Below are 18,210 nucleotides of genomic sequence, written 5' to 3' on the forward strand. Positions count from 1 at the left end.
CAGAAGAGGCTCGTGCAGGTTCCTCAAAGACACTTCGAATTTCCGAGAAGAAGGAGTGTACAGAGGCAGTGACGGGGTCATTGCGGTCCCAGAGCGGTGTAGCCCATGACAGGGCTTTTCCAGACAGAAGGCTGACTACGAAAGCCACCTTAGACCTTTCAGTAGGAAACTGGTCCGACATCATCTCCATGTGCAGGGAACATTGCGAAAGGAAGCCACGGCAAAACTTAGAGTCCCCATTAAATTTGTCCGGCAAGGACAGGCGGAGGCTAGGAGTGGCCACTCGCTGCGGAAGGGGTGCAGGAGCTGGCGGAGGAGATGATTGCTGCTGAAGTTGCGACTGAAGTTGGTGCACAATGGTGGACATTTCCGACAGCTGGTGGGTTAGATGGGCGATCTGTCGGGATTGCTGGGCGACCACCGTGGTGATATCAGAGATATAAGGCAGAGGGACCTCAGCGGGATCCATGGCCGGATCTACTGTCACGATGCCGGCTGGCAGGTAGTGGATCCTCTGTGCCAGAGAGGGATTGGCGAGGACCGCGCTAGTGGACCGGTTCTAAGTCACTACTGGTTTTCACCAGAGCCCGCCGCAAAGCGGGATGGTCTTGCTGCGGCGGTAGTGACCAGGTCGTATCCACTAGCAACGGCTCACCTCTCTGACTGCTGATGATAGGCGAGGTACAAGGGAGTAGACAGAAGCAAGGTCGGACGTAGCAGAAGGTCGGGGGCAGGCGGCAAGGTTCGTAGTCAGGGTGGATAGCAGAAGTTCTGGTACACAGGCTTTAGACACACAAAACGCTTTCACTAGGCACAAGGGCAACAAGATCCGGCAAGGGAGTGCATGGAAGGAGGTCAGATATAGTCAGGGACCAGGTGGAAGCCAATAAAGCTAATTGGGCCAGGCACCAATCATTGGTGCACTGGCCCTTTAAGTCTCAGGGAGCTGGCGCGCGCGCGCCCTAGAGAGCGGAGCCGCGCGCGCCAGCACATGACAGCAGGGGACGGGAACGGGTAAGTGACCTGGGATGCGATTCGCGAGCGGGCGCGTCCCGCTGTGCGAATCGCATCCCCAACGGCCATGACAGTGCAGCGCTCCCGGTCAGCGGGACTGACCGGGGAGCTGCAGGGAGAAAGACGCCGTGAGCGCTCCGGGGAGGAGCGGGGACCCGGAGCGCTAGGCGTAACAGTATCATATTACAATCTAAATACTACTAAGTCACAGGTGTTGCCTATCCACTTACCCCGCAACCTAATGACAACACTAAAAGCCAGGTTCCCATTGGATTTGAGATCAGACCATATCACGTACTTAGGGGTAAAATCCCCCCCCCCGTGTTCTCCAGAGTGCTCAAATGTAACAACCTCCCCTTCATACAAACCATGGTGAGTGATTTGACGAACTTGGGGAAAAGCGAGATGTCATGGTTAGGCAAAATAGCTTCATTCAAGATGTCCAATTGCATTTGGAGAGATGGTAGGGGGAGATTTTCACTTGCACTATTATACATGCATCGAGATGAAGGTGGGATTGGCCTTCCTGATCTTTGCAGATATCATAGTGCAACTCTTATATCTCAATTAAGGGAGAACTCCAGAATGTAAAAATTGTCCCCCATACTGCCGGCAGTAAAAAAATAAAGATGTACATACCTTCCTCCACTCCCCTGGGGCATCTGGTAACCGGATCCGGTCTCCGCCGCGACCCTTTTCCTGGTTGCTGGTGGTCGGCGAGTCATACTGTGCTCAGCCAATCACCGGCCGCAGTGAAGTCCCGATTCGGCTGGCGATAGCCTGAGCGGCAGTGTGAGAACACTTCAAGACACAAAATTCTTCACTACACTGGCACTTGCTGCCGGGGCCGAAAACGTCACACTGCCGCTCAGCCTACCGCCGGCCGAGTCGGGACTTCACTGCGGCCGGTGATTGGCTGAGTGCAGTATGACTTGCCGACCACCAGCAACCAGGAAGAGGATCGCGGTGGAGACCGGAGCCGGTTACCAGAGGCCCCAGGGAAGCGGAGGAAGGTATGTACATCTTTATTTTTTTACTGCCAGCAGTATGGGGGACAATTTTTATATTCTGGAGTACTCCTTTAAAGGTTTTTTGGCATTCTGTCTCACTCCTACATTGGGCACAAATGGAGCTACACAAATGCTCACCTCTGAATAGCAAGTCCCTCCTGTTCTTGTCCCCTTGGAACCTAACTCCTCCGAAAGATGCCTCCCCCTTAACACAAGCCGGGCTAAGTTGTTGGTGGTCACTACACCAAAAGGTTGTCAAACCCCATACCCAGCTCACTACTGACTCTCATATACATTTACTGATGAGGGCTGTCCCAGGCTTGAACCTTTCCTCTTGGTTAACCAATGGTCTGACCACTATTACACAACTGTTCCATGACACCAACATCTCCTCATTTGAACAGTTACGCACTAACTACTCCCTACCATCACATGATTTCTACAAAGTCTTAAAGATCAGACACTTCATTCAAACTTGCCTTAAACATAAGTGGACATATAACACTCCTATATATAACATTATTTCACACAACCGTAAAGGCTTTCACCCAATTTACACTATACTAGAACCCACTGATCATCTTTCAATTTATGCCTCATATAAATCATGGGAAAAGGACCTCTCCTGTCCTATAACCTCCAATGAATGGCATAACGCTTTTGAATGGTCGCATAGGTCCCTACCTTGCGTGACCCAGTTAGAGGCAGTTATTAAGACAAGATACAGATGGTACATGACCCCCGATAAGCTATGCACCATATACCTAGACATTTCCCCTTGTTGTTGGAGAAATTGTGGGGAGAGGGGAACAATTTCTCACATCTTATGGACCTGCTCGGCTATAAAAGTCTACTGGGGGAATGTGGAAACCATACTCCAAGACATATGTAGCTACCATGTTAAACTGACACCGGCACTGGCTCTCTTGCTGATAGGCATAAAGAGCTTTCCCCCTTACTAAGACCCATTGCTTGTAAAATTTTGGCTCTAGCTAAACTAATAATTACTAGACACTGGAAATCACCTGTCTCTCTGAACATTGCAGAAATTATAGCTTTACTACGTCAGTCATACCTAAGTGAGCAAGCAGTACCGTTTAACACAGGTATTGGTCATAAGTTCTTAGCTAACTGGCAACCGTGGGCAGATTATAAATATATGCTGTGAATACTTCATAGGCCATTAGCAGGTACCCCCCCCCCATCCCTTCTTTCCTGTTCCTATTCGGTAATACCTTTCTTTTGTGATGTTTACTGTTTCTTTGAATGTTCAAGGGAATGTATTATTTAACCGATTGGGCTTCACCCTTTGAAGCATTACATTCAGAGGAGTTATTTAAATTGTTTTTCATAGCCGACAGTACTATTTGGGATGTGAATATACCTCTGTTATAGAAATGTGCAAACAAACAACAAAACTCTATTTTGTGTGGATATCTGGTTTTTGTTAACCTTTTGTATGTTGTATATGAAATATAGGACTACCAGTGTCCAGGATGTGCTCTATAAAACTTAACTTTTAATGTCAAATTAAAGATATTAACAAGTGTCTAGTGTTATGACAAAAGTATGATTATCTCGGTCTAATAAAAGACATTAACAAGGTGTGTCCGGGACTCTGCAGGGCCCAGCCAGTCCCGAGTCACCTCTCACTAGAGGGTGCAGTTTAGTTGCACACCTATAGAGTATAGTAATCAAATAACCCAACGCGTTTCTGCTCGCTTGTATATAGCGGGCGTCCTCAGGGGGTATAGACAAAAGAATAAATCAATGACCGAGAGGATATGATATGTATATTCAGTCATCCATATCCAACAACTGTTAAGAGAAAGGTACATCTCTATATATGTAAAATAGAGGAGTCAATTAAGTATGCAATGACATCCATAGCATAAAGTATAAATAAATACAGTGACCCAGGAGCCTGAAAAAAATTTCTATCCCTAATAAAACCTGCAAGATATAATGTATGCAAGGTGTTTATTCCTGTGGGGAAGAAGAAAGCTGTCCCTAGGGTCACTTATGCACACAGAGATATGATGCAGTCGGCATAAACCAGGTCCACCTATAAGAGAAAAAAAGACCATTTTGAGGGAACGGACCTGAAAAGAAAGCCCCACACTATACACTGATAGTGTATAATTACTCACGGTTAGCCGAACTGTAAACTGTATGCAGGCGCAGTCCCACTATCAGCGGGAGCCGGAGTTGTCCGGCCGCTCTCTCCTCGTGTGGGGAGCGAAGGCGTCTGACGTCATATCCGTCGGCTATTCTGTTTATATGCAGCGCGGCGTGCACCGCCCCTATGACGCCAAAAGGGTCGTGCGATCGCATGTAAACAAAGACACGCCGCGCTGTCATTGTCAAGTAACAGATGCCGATGTCTGTAGGCGTATTAATTAAACAGTAGAAGAACAGGTAAGGAATGGAGGAATTCAATTATTCTGGATACAGACTATAGATGGCGAGAAACCGAGGCATAGCTGACTGTCACTCATGTATAACTGTCATTGTCGCAATTGACAGAGGGGGTCAATATGCAAATGAACCTGGTGTAGGGACAATGCTATCAAAGATGCATTGTTCTGATCCAAGATTGGTGTATCTATGGACATCCCACAATCGGGGTATTAGGATCATTTGTGATTGTAAATAGATATCAAAACCCCTTACTGGGGCTATGATTAGTAAATATACAGAAGATGAAATGGAGGCAAGAATCCAGACCACCCCACGGTAAGTGGTAATACTACTAATGGTTGTAAAATAACCCTCAAAATAGGGGGTGAGGGTAAGGTAAGGTTGGATAGGGGGGGGGGGAGAGGGAGGGCCGATCCTAACTGTCTATAGGGAGGGAGTGGGGATAGCGGGGCCCTAGGGATCCTGAACTCGCCCTAGTAAGCCCTGTAATCAGTCCCTAAACCTAGGCGGGGTGGCCGCCCTAAAAAGGGCGGTCCCGCACAGGAACCTCCTAGACTGTAACTGTTAGGCCCTATGGATTATAGGGTTCGGGTGATAGTTGACTCCTGTCAGACCAGCTACGGTCGTCCCTAACTACCTGGAATACACCCGTGGGGAAGAAGTATAAATTATAAAAAACATGCAAAATGGAGCTGCTCATTTAAACCTCTGGGAGATAACGAATCTAGGTGGTATATCCACCTACATTCTTTTTGTAGGATCAACCTGTCCAGGTTGCCTCCACGTACAGAGGGAGTTACTTTTTCAATTGCTATAAATTTAATCTGGCTCAGGTCTCCTCTGTGTACTTCTATAATATGTGTTGCCACCGGGGTGTCTCGTGCATTGCGTATATCGCCCACATGTTCCAAAATTCTTTTTTTAAAAGGGTGAATGGTCTTTCCTACGTAAAGAAGCGGGCAGGTACACACAACTACATAGATGACACCTGTAGAAGAGCAATTCATAAATTGTTTGATTTTGATCGAAGACTGTGGAACTGTGGTACTTTTCAAGACATATTGGCATGCACGACAATGTCCGCATTGGAAACACCCCTGTGGAGGTTTAGAACTATTAAGCCAAGTATGTGCCTGAGTTTCATTAGTGGAAAGATGACTATGTACCAAAAGGTCTCCCAAGCTTTTACCTCGTCTATAAGTTATCTGAGGTTTAGTGCCTACCAAGTCAAGGAGATCAGTGTCCATTCTTAGAATTTCCCAATGGCGGGAGATAATCTCCCGTATTGGAGCAGCCATTTTATCAAAAGTTCCAATTATTCTCGCTTGATGTGAGTGATTGGATTCTCTTGTTTTAGGAGTTAGTAGTTCCGTGCGTGGTCTGGATGCTGCCTCTCTGTATGCCTGTTTTATAATGTATTGTGTATAGCCTCTATCTCTGAATCTTGTAATCATATCTTGGGCCTCCACCTGAAAGTCCTGGGTTCTTGAACAGTTCCTCCTGAGGCGGAAGAACTGCCCCTTGGGGATCCCCCTTTTGAGGGGGCCCGGGTGGCAGCTCTCCCACCTCAAGAGGCTGTTAGTGGATATTTTTTTGCGAAAAATTGTACTCTGCAAGGTATGGTCACTATCAATGAATATCTTGATGTCCAGGAATGCCAATTCTTTATCCTGAATCTCGTGAGTAAAGAGCAGTCCCAGACTGTTTTGATTAAGAGATTGTATTAATCGGGAAAAATCATCTCTAGTCCCGTTCCACAGAACAAACACGTCGTCAATATACCTCAGCCAAATTATGGCTAAGTCACTAAAGTGTTCCCGCTCATCACAAAACAAAGTGGTCGCCTCCCACCAGCCCAGGGTGAGGTTCGCGTAACTGGGGGCACAGGGGCTCCCCATCGCGGTGCCCCTGAGCTGGTGGAAGAAGCGACCTTGAAACAGAAAGTAATTTCTTGTAAGAGTAAAATGTAACAACTGAAGTATTAACTGGTTATGCTCTTGGAACTGGGATCCCCGTGTACTGAGATAGTATTCAACCGCGTGTAGGCCCACTGTATGGCGGATGGACGAGTATAAAGCCTCGACATCTACACTAGCCATCAGAGTATTATTGTTGACAGTGATCCCCTCAATGCGTTTCAGCAAATCCATCGTATCCCTCAAGTGTGAGGGTAAGCTGAATACGAATTGCCGAAGAACCTTGTCAATATAGATCCCCACGTTTTGCGTAACACTTCCCACGCCTGACACTATAGGGCGGCCTTTAAGTGGTAACAGGCCTTTGTGAATTTTGGGAAGGGCGTAAAACGTGGGGATCGTGGGAGCGGTAGGTGATAGATATTCAAATTCTTTTTTGTCTATGAGGCACTTTTCAAGGGCTATTTTGAGGATCACATTAAGTTCTCTACAGTAGGCTGACGTCGGATTAGAGGGAAGGATCTCGTAAGTGTCTCTGTCATCTAAAAGTCTTTTGGCCATCCGTACATATTTGGATTTGTCCATAAGGACGATATTACCGCCCTTATCAGACGCTTTTATGATAAGTTTATCATTGTGCTGGAGTTCAGACAGGGCTCGTCTCTCCATGAATGAAAGGTTGTCCCTGTATCCCCTCGTCGTGGGAACTGTTCTGAGGTCCCTCAGAACTAATTCCAGGAATACATCTATACACGACGTATCGGATACAGGGGGAAACAGTTTACTTTTAGGCCTAAGGTCCGTAAAGGGTCCCTCACCTTCTATTCGCTCGCCCTCATCCATTAGTCCAACTAATTGTCTGGCGACTACAAGTTCATCCTCAGTCAAACCATGATCTACACAAGCTCTTTTGTCTTTCATTTTAAAGAGCTTGTGCCATTTTAATTTTCTGGCAAATAGATGTAGATCTTTAGTCCATTCAAAAGGGTCATGGTTGACTGAGGGAACAAATGAGAGGCCCTTTAAAAGGACTTGCGTCTGAAATTCAGAGATGGAGACACTAGACAGATTAATGACTTGGGTTTGTACAGAGTTAGTTAGTGTCGGTATTGAGGTCTGCGAGGTGGAGGTTCGCGAAGTTGGTACGGATCTCTCTGATTGTTCCCTAAAAAAGGAGAGGGTGCAGAGGATGATTGTTCCTGTGCGGGACCGCCCTTTTTAGGGCGGCCACCCCGCCTAGGTTTAGGGACTGATTACAGGGCTTACTAGGGCGAGTTCAGGATCCCTAGGGCCCCGCTATCCCCACTCCCTCCCTATAGACGGTTAGGATCGGCCCTCCCTCTCCCCCCCCCCCATCCAACCTTACCTTACCCTCACCCCCTATTTTGAGGGTTATTTTACAACCATTAGTAGTATTACCACTTACCGTGGGGTGGTCTGGATTCTTGCCTCCATTTCATCTTCTGTATATTTACTAATCATAGCCCCAGTAAGGGGTTTTGATATCTATTTACAATCACAAATGATCCTAATACCCCGATTGTGGGATGTCCATAGATACACCAATCTTGGATCAGAACAATGCATCTTTGATAGCATTGTCCCTACACCAGGTTCATTTGCATATTGCCCCCCTCTGTCAATTGCGACAATGACAGTTATACATGAGTGACAGTCAGCTATGCCTCGGTTTCTCGCCATCTATAGTCTGTATCCAGAATAATTGAATTCCTCCATTCCTTACCTGTTCTTCTACTGTTTAATTAATACGCCTACAGACATCGGCATCTGTTACTTGACAATGACAGCGCGGCGTGTCTTTGTTTACATGCGATCGCACGCCCCTTTTGGCGTCATAGGGGCGGTGCGCGCCGCGCTGCATATAAGCAGAATAGCCGACGGATATGACGTCAGACGCCTTCGCTCCCCACACGAGGAGAGAGCGGCCGGACAACTCCGGCTCCCGCTGATAGCGGGACTGCGCCTGCATACAGTTTACAGTTCGGCTAACCGTGAGTAATTATACACTATCAGTGTATAGTGTGGGGCTTTCTTTTCAGGTCCGTTCCCTCAAAATGGTCTTTTTTTCTCTTATAGGTGGACCTGGTTTATGCCGACTGCATCATATCTCTGTGTGCATAAGTGACCCTAGGGACAGCTTTCTTCTTCCCCACAGGAATAAACACCTTGCATACATTATATCTTGCAGGTTTTATTAGGGATAGAAATTTTTTTCAGGCTCCTGGGTCACTGTATTTATTTATACTTTATGCTATGGATGTCATTGCATACTTAATTGACTCCTCTATTTTGCATATATAGAGATGTACCTTTCTCTTAACAGTTGTTGGATATGGATGACTGAATATACATATCATATCCTCTCGGTCATTGATTTATTCTTTTGTCTATACCCCCTGAGGACGCCCGCTATATACAAGCGAGCAGAAACGCGTTGGGTTATTTGATTACTATACTCTATAGGTGTGCAACTAAACTGCACCCTCTAGTGAGAGGTGACTCGGGACTGGCTGGGCCCTGCAGAGTCCCGGACACACCTTGTTAATGTCTTTTATTAGACCGAGATAATCATACTTTTGTCATAACACTAGACACTTGTTAATATCTTTAATTTGACATTAAAAGTTAAGTTTTATAGAGCACATCCTGGACACTGGTAGTCCTATATTTCATATTATTTATGCTGGATGGAACAACCGATACTAGGGGCACCGCGTAGATCCCCCTTTAATGTTCTACGTTTATGTGTATTTGTATGTGTATCAAATGTTTTGATAAATTTTAATAAAAAGATTGAACCAACAAGAGTTATGATTTTTAGAAAGCGAGGAGGAAAAAACGAAAATGCAAAAATAAAATGGGCCTGGTCCTTAAGGGGTTAAAGAACTATTGGAGTAAAACACCAGCCGGTGAGTATTTTTGCCTGGCCTTTCACAGTATCTAGGCCCTTGACAGATTAAAAGGTACAAAATAGTACATTACTTAGATGTAGGTATATGGTATGCACTTATAAGAGCAGAAAAATACACTACAGTACGCTTAAAAAATGTATTGGAGTAAAACACCAGCCGGTGATTTCTTTCCCTGGCCTTTCACAGTATCTAGGCCCTTTACAAATTAACAGGTACAAAATAGTACACTACTTAGATGTACATATGTGGTATGCACTTATGAGGGCAGAAAAATGCGCTACAGTACGCTTAAAAAACTTATTTTTGCACAACACCATCAGTACACAACAGAGCTGCAGTACACAGTCGCTGTATACTAAACCCAAAATTGCACTCTCTCAAAGACTATTAGGAATGGACTGCTGGGTATTATGCTGTCTACAGACTAGTATAACCAGCAGACCATTTTTTGCGGAACAAAGACACAGAATAATTATTGCTCCATCCTCTGCTAAGGTTTCTCAAGCTGAGCCAGCTTTTTCAAATAAATGAGGCAACACACAGCTCTCTGCCCCTCTCTGTAATACACTGCTGTAGAAAGTGACTTGGAGGTTAATGGCTGCAGTAAAAATTATTTTCTGTGAAAAACTCACTGTTCTCTGTCCACCAGAACGGTGATGTGACTAGGAGGTGAAAGGCTGCTGGAAAAAGCTTTCTGTCTAACACACAAAGTACTGTCCTATCTCTCTGCAGTGAAAGGATTAAGTGACTAGCCGGAATATGGCTGACGATTATATAGGGCTGTGATATCTCAGGGGTGCATCCTGCATGTGATTCAGGGTAATCCCGCCTACCCTTGTTCCCGCCTTCCCAGAATTCCTTGCCCCCTGTCCTCACATGTGTATCCGCCATTTTAGATGCCCTGGAGCCTGGACCGCACTAAATGGAGGTTAATGAAGCAATTTGTGCAAGAGAATAGCGGGGATATTCGCATTTGTTGAAAATAAAATTTTCGCAATGAATTATGGTTCGTCAGATTCAATTCTCTCATATCTCTCTCTCTCTCTCTCTCTATATATATATATATATATATATATATATATATATATATATATATATACACACAGTACAGAACAAAAGTTTGGACACACCTTCTCATTCAGAGTTTCCTTTATTTTCATGACTCTGAAAATTGATGATGGCATCAAAATTATGAATCAACACATGTGGAATTATATACATAACAACTAAATGTGAAAATATGTCATATTCTAGGTTCTAGACACCTTTTGCTTTGACTACTGCTTTGCACACTCTTGGCCTTCTCTTGATGAGCTTCAAGAGGTAGTCACCTGAAATGGTCTTCCAACAATCCTGAAAGAGTTCCCAGAGATGCTTAGCACTTGTTGACTCTTTTTGCCTCCACTCTGCGGTCCAGCTCACCCCAAACCATCTCGATTAGGTTCAGGTCCAGTGACTGTGGAGGCCAGGTCATCTGGCGCAGCACCCCATCACTCTCCTTCTTAGTCTAATAGCCCTTACACAGCCTGAAGGTGTGTTTGGGGTCATTGTCCTGTTGAAAAATAAATGATGGTCCAACTAAACGCACACCGGACAGTATGCCTTCAATTTTGACTAAATCCCCAACAGTGTCACAAGCAAAGCACCCCCACACCATCACACCTCCTCCTCCACACCAGCACACCTGTGAGGTGAAAACCATTTCAGGTGACTACCCCTTGAATCTCAACAAGAGAATGCCAAGAGTGTGCAAAGCAGTAATCAAAGCAAAAGGTGGCTACTTTGAAGTACCTAGAGTATGACATATTTTCAGTTGTTTCACACTTTTTTGTTATGTATATAATTCCACATGTGTTAATTCATAGTTTTAATGCCTTCAATGGGAATCTACAATTTTCATAGTCATGAAAATAAAGAAAACTCTGAATGAGAAGGTGTGTCCAAACTTTTGGCCTGTGCTATATATATGTATGTACCGTATTTATCGGGGTATACCACGCACCGGCCTATAACACGCACCCTCATTTTACCAAGGATATTTGGGTAAAAAAAGTTTTTTACCCAAATATCCATGATAAAATGAGGGTGCGTGTATGCGCGTGTATACCCCGATATACCCCCAGGAAAGGCAGGGGGAGAGAGGCCGTCGCTGCCCACTTCTCTCCCCCTGCCTTTCCTGGGGTCTAGAGCGCTGCTGTCGGCCCTTTTCACCCCCTGGTTATCGGCGCCGCTGCCCGTTCTGTCCCCCTGACTATCGGTGCCGGCGCCGATAGCCAGGGGTAGAGAAGCGGCGCCGACAGCCAGGGGAGAGAAGGGGCAGGTGCACCCATTGCCGGCGCCGCTGCCCCGTTGCCTCCCCCCATCCCCGGTGGCATAATTACCTGAGTCGGGTCCGCGCTGCTCCAGGCCTCCGTCGTGCGTCCCCAGCGTCGTTGCTATGCACGGCGCGGCGCTCTGACGTCATGCGCCGCGCCGTTCAGCACATAGCAATGACGCCGGGGACGCACGACGGAGGCATGGAGCAGCGCGGACCGATAACCAGGGGGTGAAAAGGGCCGACAGCAGCGCTCTAGACCCCAGGAAAGGCAGGGGGAGAGAAGCGGGCAGCGACGGCCTCTCTCCCCCTGCCTTTCCTGGGGGTGTATCGGCGTATAACACGCACACAGACTTTAGGCAAAAATTTTTTGCCTAAAAAGTGCGTGTTATACGCAGATAAATACGGTATATATATATTAATATATATATATGATGGCAAATAATATAAAATATTATGAGAATGTATTTTGCAAAAAAACATTTTTTTACTAGGCCAGTTACTTGTCGTTACACAAATAATGACAATTAGTCGGAAAGTAAAATGCAGTTCAATATGTATCAACTTCTGTTCAAAAATATGTGCATACAAATAAGGCAAATAAAATTGTAAAAAGGAATTTGATGCATTTTCTTATTGAGAATTCTGCAATTTTATCCCTTTTAAATTGATGAGACAGCTAATAAAGCTCAATAGCATTGCAACCAAATTAAATGTGCGCAAAGAAGTCAGACTTAAGATTCATAGTGAGCATGATTTTATAATCCTAGGCTGCAAAATTGAATTTGCAGTTGAGAAATAGTTGTAAATTGTAACGTTCTAAAAGAAAGACGGCTCATTTTATCCAGTGTAAATAACTCCTAGAGTAGCTCAAGTGGAGCTGTAATAATGTTCTAGTGTTCTATGAATAACAATTGACTGACTTCATTAGTGTAATTATAATATTCACTGCTTTGAAGAGTTGTGTTACAGAAAAATGCTTATGTATCCTGTTCCGAGTCCTGTCTAAAAATAACTTCATCATTGTTCATTTGGTGTTAACAAATTGGAAATAAAAGTCATTACTTTTGTTTGGATAGTTTGTTGTAACCATTGACCTGTGTGTCACCCATTTCTAACAAATCCAGGTGTAGTTCATGTTTTTTGAAGCCAACCAAGACACCATATGCCATAGGTTTGAAAGTTCTGACAGTTTCTTCTCAAACCATATTTAGGTATCTTTTTATTTTGTCGTACTTCTGTACAAAATCATAACTACATGCAGAAAAATGTATACGTTTAAAATTGCCATATTCTGACCCTCATTACATTTTTTTATTTTACCGTGTATGGGGCATTATGAGAGCTCATTTTTTGTGCCGTGATCTGAAGTTTTTAGCGGTACCATTTTTGTATTGATCGGATGTTTTGATCACTTTTTATTCATTTTTTCATGATATCAAAAGTGATCAAAAATACGTTATTTTGGACTTAGGAATTTTTTAAGCATAAACCATTGACCGTGCAGTTTAATTAATGATATATTTTTATAGTTCAGACATTTACACACGCTGCGATACCACATATGTTTATATTAATTTTTATTTACATGGTTTTTTTTTATGGGAAAAGGTGGGTGATTTGGACTTTTATTAGGGAAGGGTTAAATGACGTTTATTAACTTTTTTTTACACTTTTTTTTGCAGTGTTATAGCTCCCATAGGGGGCTATAACACTGCACACACTGATCTCATATACTGTTCACTGCAAAACCATAACTTTGCATTGATCAGTGTTATCTGTGGTCGATTGCTCAAGCCTGCATCTCAGGCTTGGAGCAATCAATCGCTGAAGGGACATGCCAGAGGAAGGTAAGAGACCTCCTCTCGTGTCCCAGCTGATCGGGACACCGCATTTTCACTGCGGTGGTCCCGATCAGCCCCACTGAGCAGCCGGGAAGCTTTCACTTTTGTTTTTAGATGCAGCATTTTTTGAACTCCACGTCTAAAGGGTTAATAGCGCGCAGCACCGCGATCGCTGCCACACGCTATTATCCCCGGGTCCGGCTTCAGTTACATGCTGGGACCACCCGATATGACACAGGGTCACCTCCTTGGTCCTATACGTCTTTGGTCATTAAGGGGTTAAACATATGGTATTTCTACCTGATTTTAAATGGGTATTCCAGTATAAAACAATTTTTTTAAATCAACTGGTGCCAAAAAATTAAATGACTTCAAATTAAAAATGTTAATCCTTCTAGTACTTACCGGTTCTAAGAAGTTACTGGTCTTCACCAGAGCCTGCCGCAAGGTGGGATGGACTTGCTGCGGCGGTAGCTCCCAGGTCATATCCCCCCATAGCGACTCGACCTCACTAACAGCTGAGATAGGCGCAGTACACAAGGACAAGGCGAAGGCAAGGTCGGACTTAGCAGGAGGTCAAGGCAGGCGGCAAGGTTCGTAGTCAGGGGCAACAGCAAGGGTCTGGATACACAGGCTTGGGAACACACAAAACACTTTCTCAGGGCACTAGGGCAACAAGATCCGGCAAGGATAGGAAGGGGAAGCAGGTTTTTATGGAGTAGGGAGTGATTGGAACTGATTGGGCCAGGCACCAATTAATGGTGCACTGGCCCTTTAAATCTGAGAGACTCAGCGCGCGCGCGTGCCCTAGAGAGCGAGGCTGTGCGCGCCGGGACTGAGCAAGAGGACGGGGCAGGTGAGTGACACGGGATGCGACCCGTGGGCAGGCACGTCGCGCCGCGGGGATCGCGTCCCCGCCGAGAGACACAGAGCATCGCTCCCGGTCAGCGGGTCTGACCGGGGAGCTGCAAGCAAGGGCAGAACGCCCCGGAGCGCTCGGCGTTACAGTACCCCCTGCTTAGGTCTCCCCCTCTTTTTTGAGCCCCAGAATTTATGAATGAGTTCCTTGTCAAGGATGTTGGCCTCGGGTTCCCAAGATCTTTCTTCGGGGCCACAATTCTCCCTATCAATAAGATAATATTTTTTTACCTCGGACAACCTTGGAGGTGAGAATATCTTTCACGGAGAAGACATCTGAGGACCCAGTGACAGGAGCAGGAACGGTGACCTTGGGAGAAAAATGGTTAAGTATGAGAGGTTTGAGAAGGGAGACATGAAAAGAGTTAGGAATGCGGAGAGCAGGAAGATGGAGCTTGTAGGAGACAGAATTGCTTTGATTTTTTGATTTTAAATGGCCCGAGGTACCGAGGACCAAGCTTGTAGCTAGGGACACGGAAACTGATGTATTTGGCAGAGAGCCAGACTTTGTCACCGGGGGAAAAGATAGGAGGAATTCTTCTCTTTTTGTCAGCATGTCTCTTCATGCGAGAAGAGGCCAGTAGGAGCGACTTTTGGGTCTCTTTCCAGTTGGATGCGAAATCTTGAGTCAATTCGTCCACAGCAGGGACTCTAGAAGAAGTAGAGGGAATGGGTAGAAGAGGATGATGGCCGTACACCACAAAAAATGGATATTTGGAGGAAGATTCAGAATTTTTGAAGTTGTTCAAGAATTCAGCCCAGGGCAGAAGATCAACCCAGTCGTCTTGACGGGAGGAGACAAAATGTAGAAGGTAGTCACCAAGAATCTGGTTTACTCTTTCAACTTGTCCATTGGATTGCGGGTGATAGGAGGAAGAGAAATTTAATTTGATTTTTAATTGACTACAGGGTGCTCTCCAAAATGTATCTCTATCAGACACAATATGCGTGGGAAGTCCGTGGAGACGAAAAATGTGGAGAAAAAATCATTTGGCCAATTGAGGCGCAGAGGGAAGACCTGGAAGTGGGACAAAATGAGCCATTTTGGAAAAACGAACCACGACCACCCAAATGACAGTGTTGCCATGAGATACAGGAAGGTCAGTGATAAAGTCCATACCTATATGGGATCATGGTTGTTCAGGCACAGGCAGAGGAAGGAGAAGACCAACCGGCTTCTGGCGTGGGGTTTTGTCACGTGCGCACACTGTACAGGCCCGTACAAAATCCGTCACATCTTTCTCCAGGGAGGACGACCAATAATGTCTGGCAACTAACTGTATGGACTTTTTGATTCCAGCATGACCAGCCAGGTGGGAGGAATGACCCCATTTGAAAGTTTGGAAGCAAATACGTGGAGGAACATACGTTTTTCCAGGAGGAATTGGCACTAGAGAAGCAGGAGCAGGGGAGATCAGACATTCTGGAGGTATGATGTGTTGAGGAAAAGCTTCAGATTCTGAGACCTCGGTGGAACGTGATAGAGCATCTGCCCTGATATTCTTGCCCGCAGGGCGAAAATGAATCTGAATATTGAAACGGGCAAAAAACAATGACCATCTAGCCTGACGAAGATTTAAACGCTGGGCGGACTGGAGATAGGACAAGTTTTTGTGGTCCGTGTAGATGATGATGGGATGAAGGAACCCTTCCAAAAGATGTCTCCACTCTTCGAGTGCCAACTTGATGGCCAATAATTCACGGTCACCTATGGAATATTTTTTTTCAGGAGGGGAAAAAGTTTTGGAGAAAAATCCGCAAGTGACATTTTTTCCGTTAGCGTTTTTTTGTAGAAGAACAGCTCTGGCTCACACTGAGGAGGCGTCTACCTCAAGGAAGAAAGGTTTGAGAGGATCGGGCCTGGACAAGACTGGTGCAGAGGCGAAGGCTGCTTTGAGATGATTAAAGGCTTCCTCCGCCTGTGGAGGCCAGAATTTCGGATTAGCATTCTTCTTGGTTAATGCTACAATAGAAGCAACGATGGTGGAGAAGTGGGGAATGAATTGTCGTAATAATTAGCAAATCCGAGAAATCGCTGGATAGCTCGCAGAACTGTGGGGCGTGGCCAATCCATTACCGCAGATAGCTTGTCAGGGTCCATTTGAAGGCCTTGGCCGGACACTATGTAACCCAGAAAGGGTAGGCTGCTGCGTTCAAAGAGACATTTCTCAATCTTGGCATAAAGGTGATTTTGGCGTAGGCGCTGAGGCACTTGATGGACATGAAGGCGATGTTCCTCTATGTTGGAGGAAAAGATGAGGATGTCATCTAGATAGACTACCACACAGGAATACAGGATGTCCCGAAAGATCTCATTAACAAAATCCTGAAACACTGCAGGGGTGTTGCAAAGTCCAAAGGGCATGACAAGGTACTCGAAGTGACCATCTCTAGTATAGAAGGCGGTTTTCCATTCATCACCTTGTTGAATACGGATGAGGTCATATGCGCCCCTTAGATCCAGTTTGGTAAACATTTTTGCCCCACACAGTCGGTCAAAGAGTTCAGAGATCAAAGGCAAAGGATAGCGATTCTTTACCGTGATTTTGTTAAGACCGCGGTAGTCTATACAAGGGCATAGAGATCTGTCTTTTTTGGAAACAAAGAAGAATCCAGCTCCGGCTGGAGAGGAAGATTTTCGGATAAAACCTCTTTTTAGGTTTTCCTGAATGTATTCAGACATGGCTTGCGTTTCTGGAGCGGAGAGTGGGTAAATCCTTCCACGGGGCGGAGTGGTACCAGGGAGCAAGTCGATAGGACAGTCAAAGGGTCTATGTGGTGGTAAGACCTCTGCTTGCTTTTTACAAAAAAATGTCTGAATAGTCCTGATAGGACTTTGGAAGACCAGGCAATGGAGGAGCGATGGAGACTTGATTGACAGGAACCGACTTAAAACATCGCTTGTGGCAGGAAGGTCCCTAACTCTTAACGTCCCCAGTGGCCCAGTCGAGGATAGGTGTGTGACGCTGGAGCCAGGGCAAGCCAAGAAGAATTTCTTAAGTACAATTGGGCAATACGAAAAATTCAATATTTTCAAGATGGTGAACACCAATGTTCATGAGCAGGGGTTCAGTGCGATAACGCACGGTGCAGACCAGTCTCTCTCCATTCACCGAGGCTATGAAGAGAGGTTTGACGAGACGGGTAACAGGAATATTGTACCTGTTGATGAGTGAGGCTACGATGAAATTTCCTGCAGAACCAGAGTCCAGAAAGGCCTCAGCAGAGAAGGAAGACTTAGTGAACAAGGAAATCAGTACTGAAATGGTAAGACGTGGAGAGGAAGAATTCACACCTAATAACGCCTCTCCCACGTTCACTAGGTGCGCACGTTTCCCTGACGCGGAGGACGAAGAGGACAGTCCTTTAAGAAATGCTCAGAGCTCGCACACTATAAACACAAGTTCTCGTTCCTACGGAGAGTCCTCTCTTGTTGGGTCAGGCGAGACCGGTCCACTTGCATGGCCTCCTCGGCGGAAGGCACAGTAACAGGTTGCAATGGATGCTGAAATAGAGGAGCCAGGTGCGGTTTACGCCTGGTGCGAACAAGATATTTTCCTGGTGAAGCTCCTGGCGTCTTTCAATGTAGCGCATATCAATGCGGATAGCCAAATGGATGAGTTCAATCAGGGAGGAGGGTATCTCTCGTGCGTCCAAACAATCCTTGATGTGGCTGGATAAACCTTTCTTGAAGGTCGCGCAGAGAGCCTCATTATTCCAGGCCAACTCAGAGGCCAGAGTACGGAACTGTACTGCATATTCGCCCACTGTAGAGTCTTCTTGGACGAGGCTTAGCAGGGCTGTTTCAGCGGAAGAGGCACAGGCAGGTTACATAGTTAC

Source organism: Hyla sarda, chromosome 3 (assembly GCF_029499605.1).
Source record: "Hyla sarda isolate aHylSar1 chromosome 3, aHylSar1.hap1, whole genome shotgun sequence".
Classification (NCBI taxonomy): domain Eukaryota; kingdom Metazoa; phylum Chordata; class Amphibia; order Anura; family Hylidae; genus Hyla; species Hyla sarda.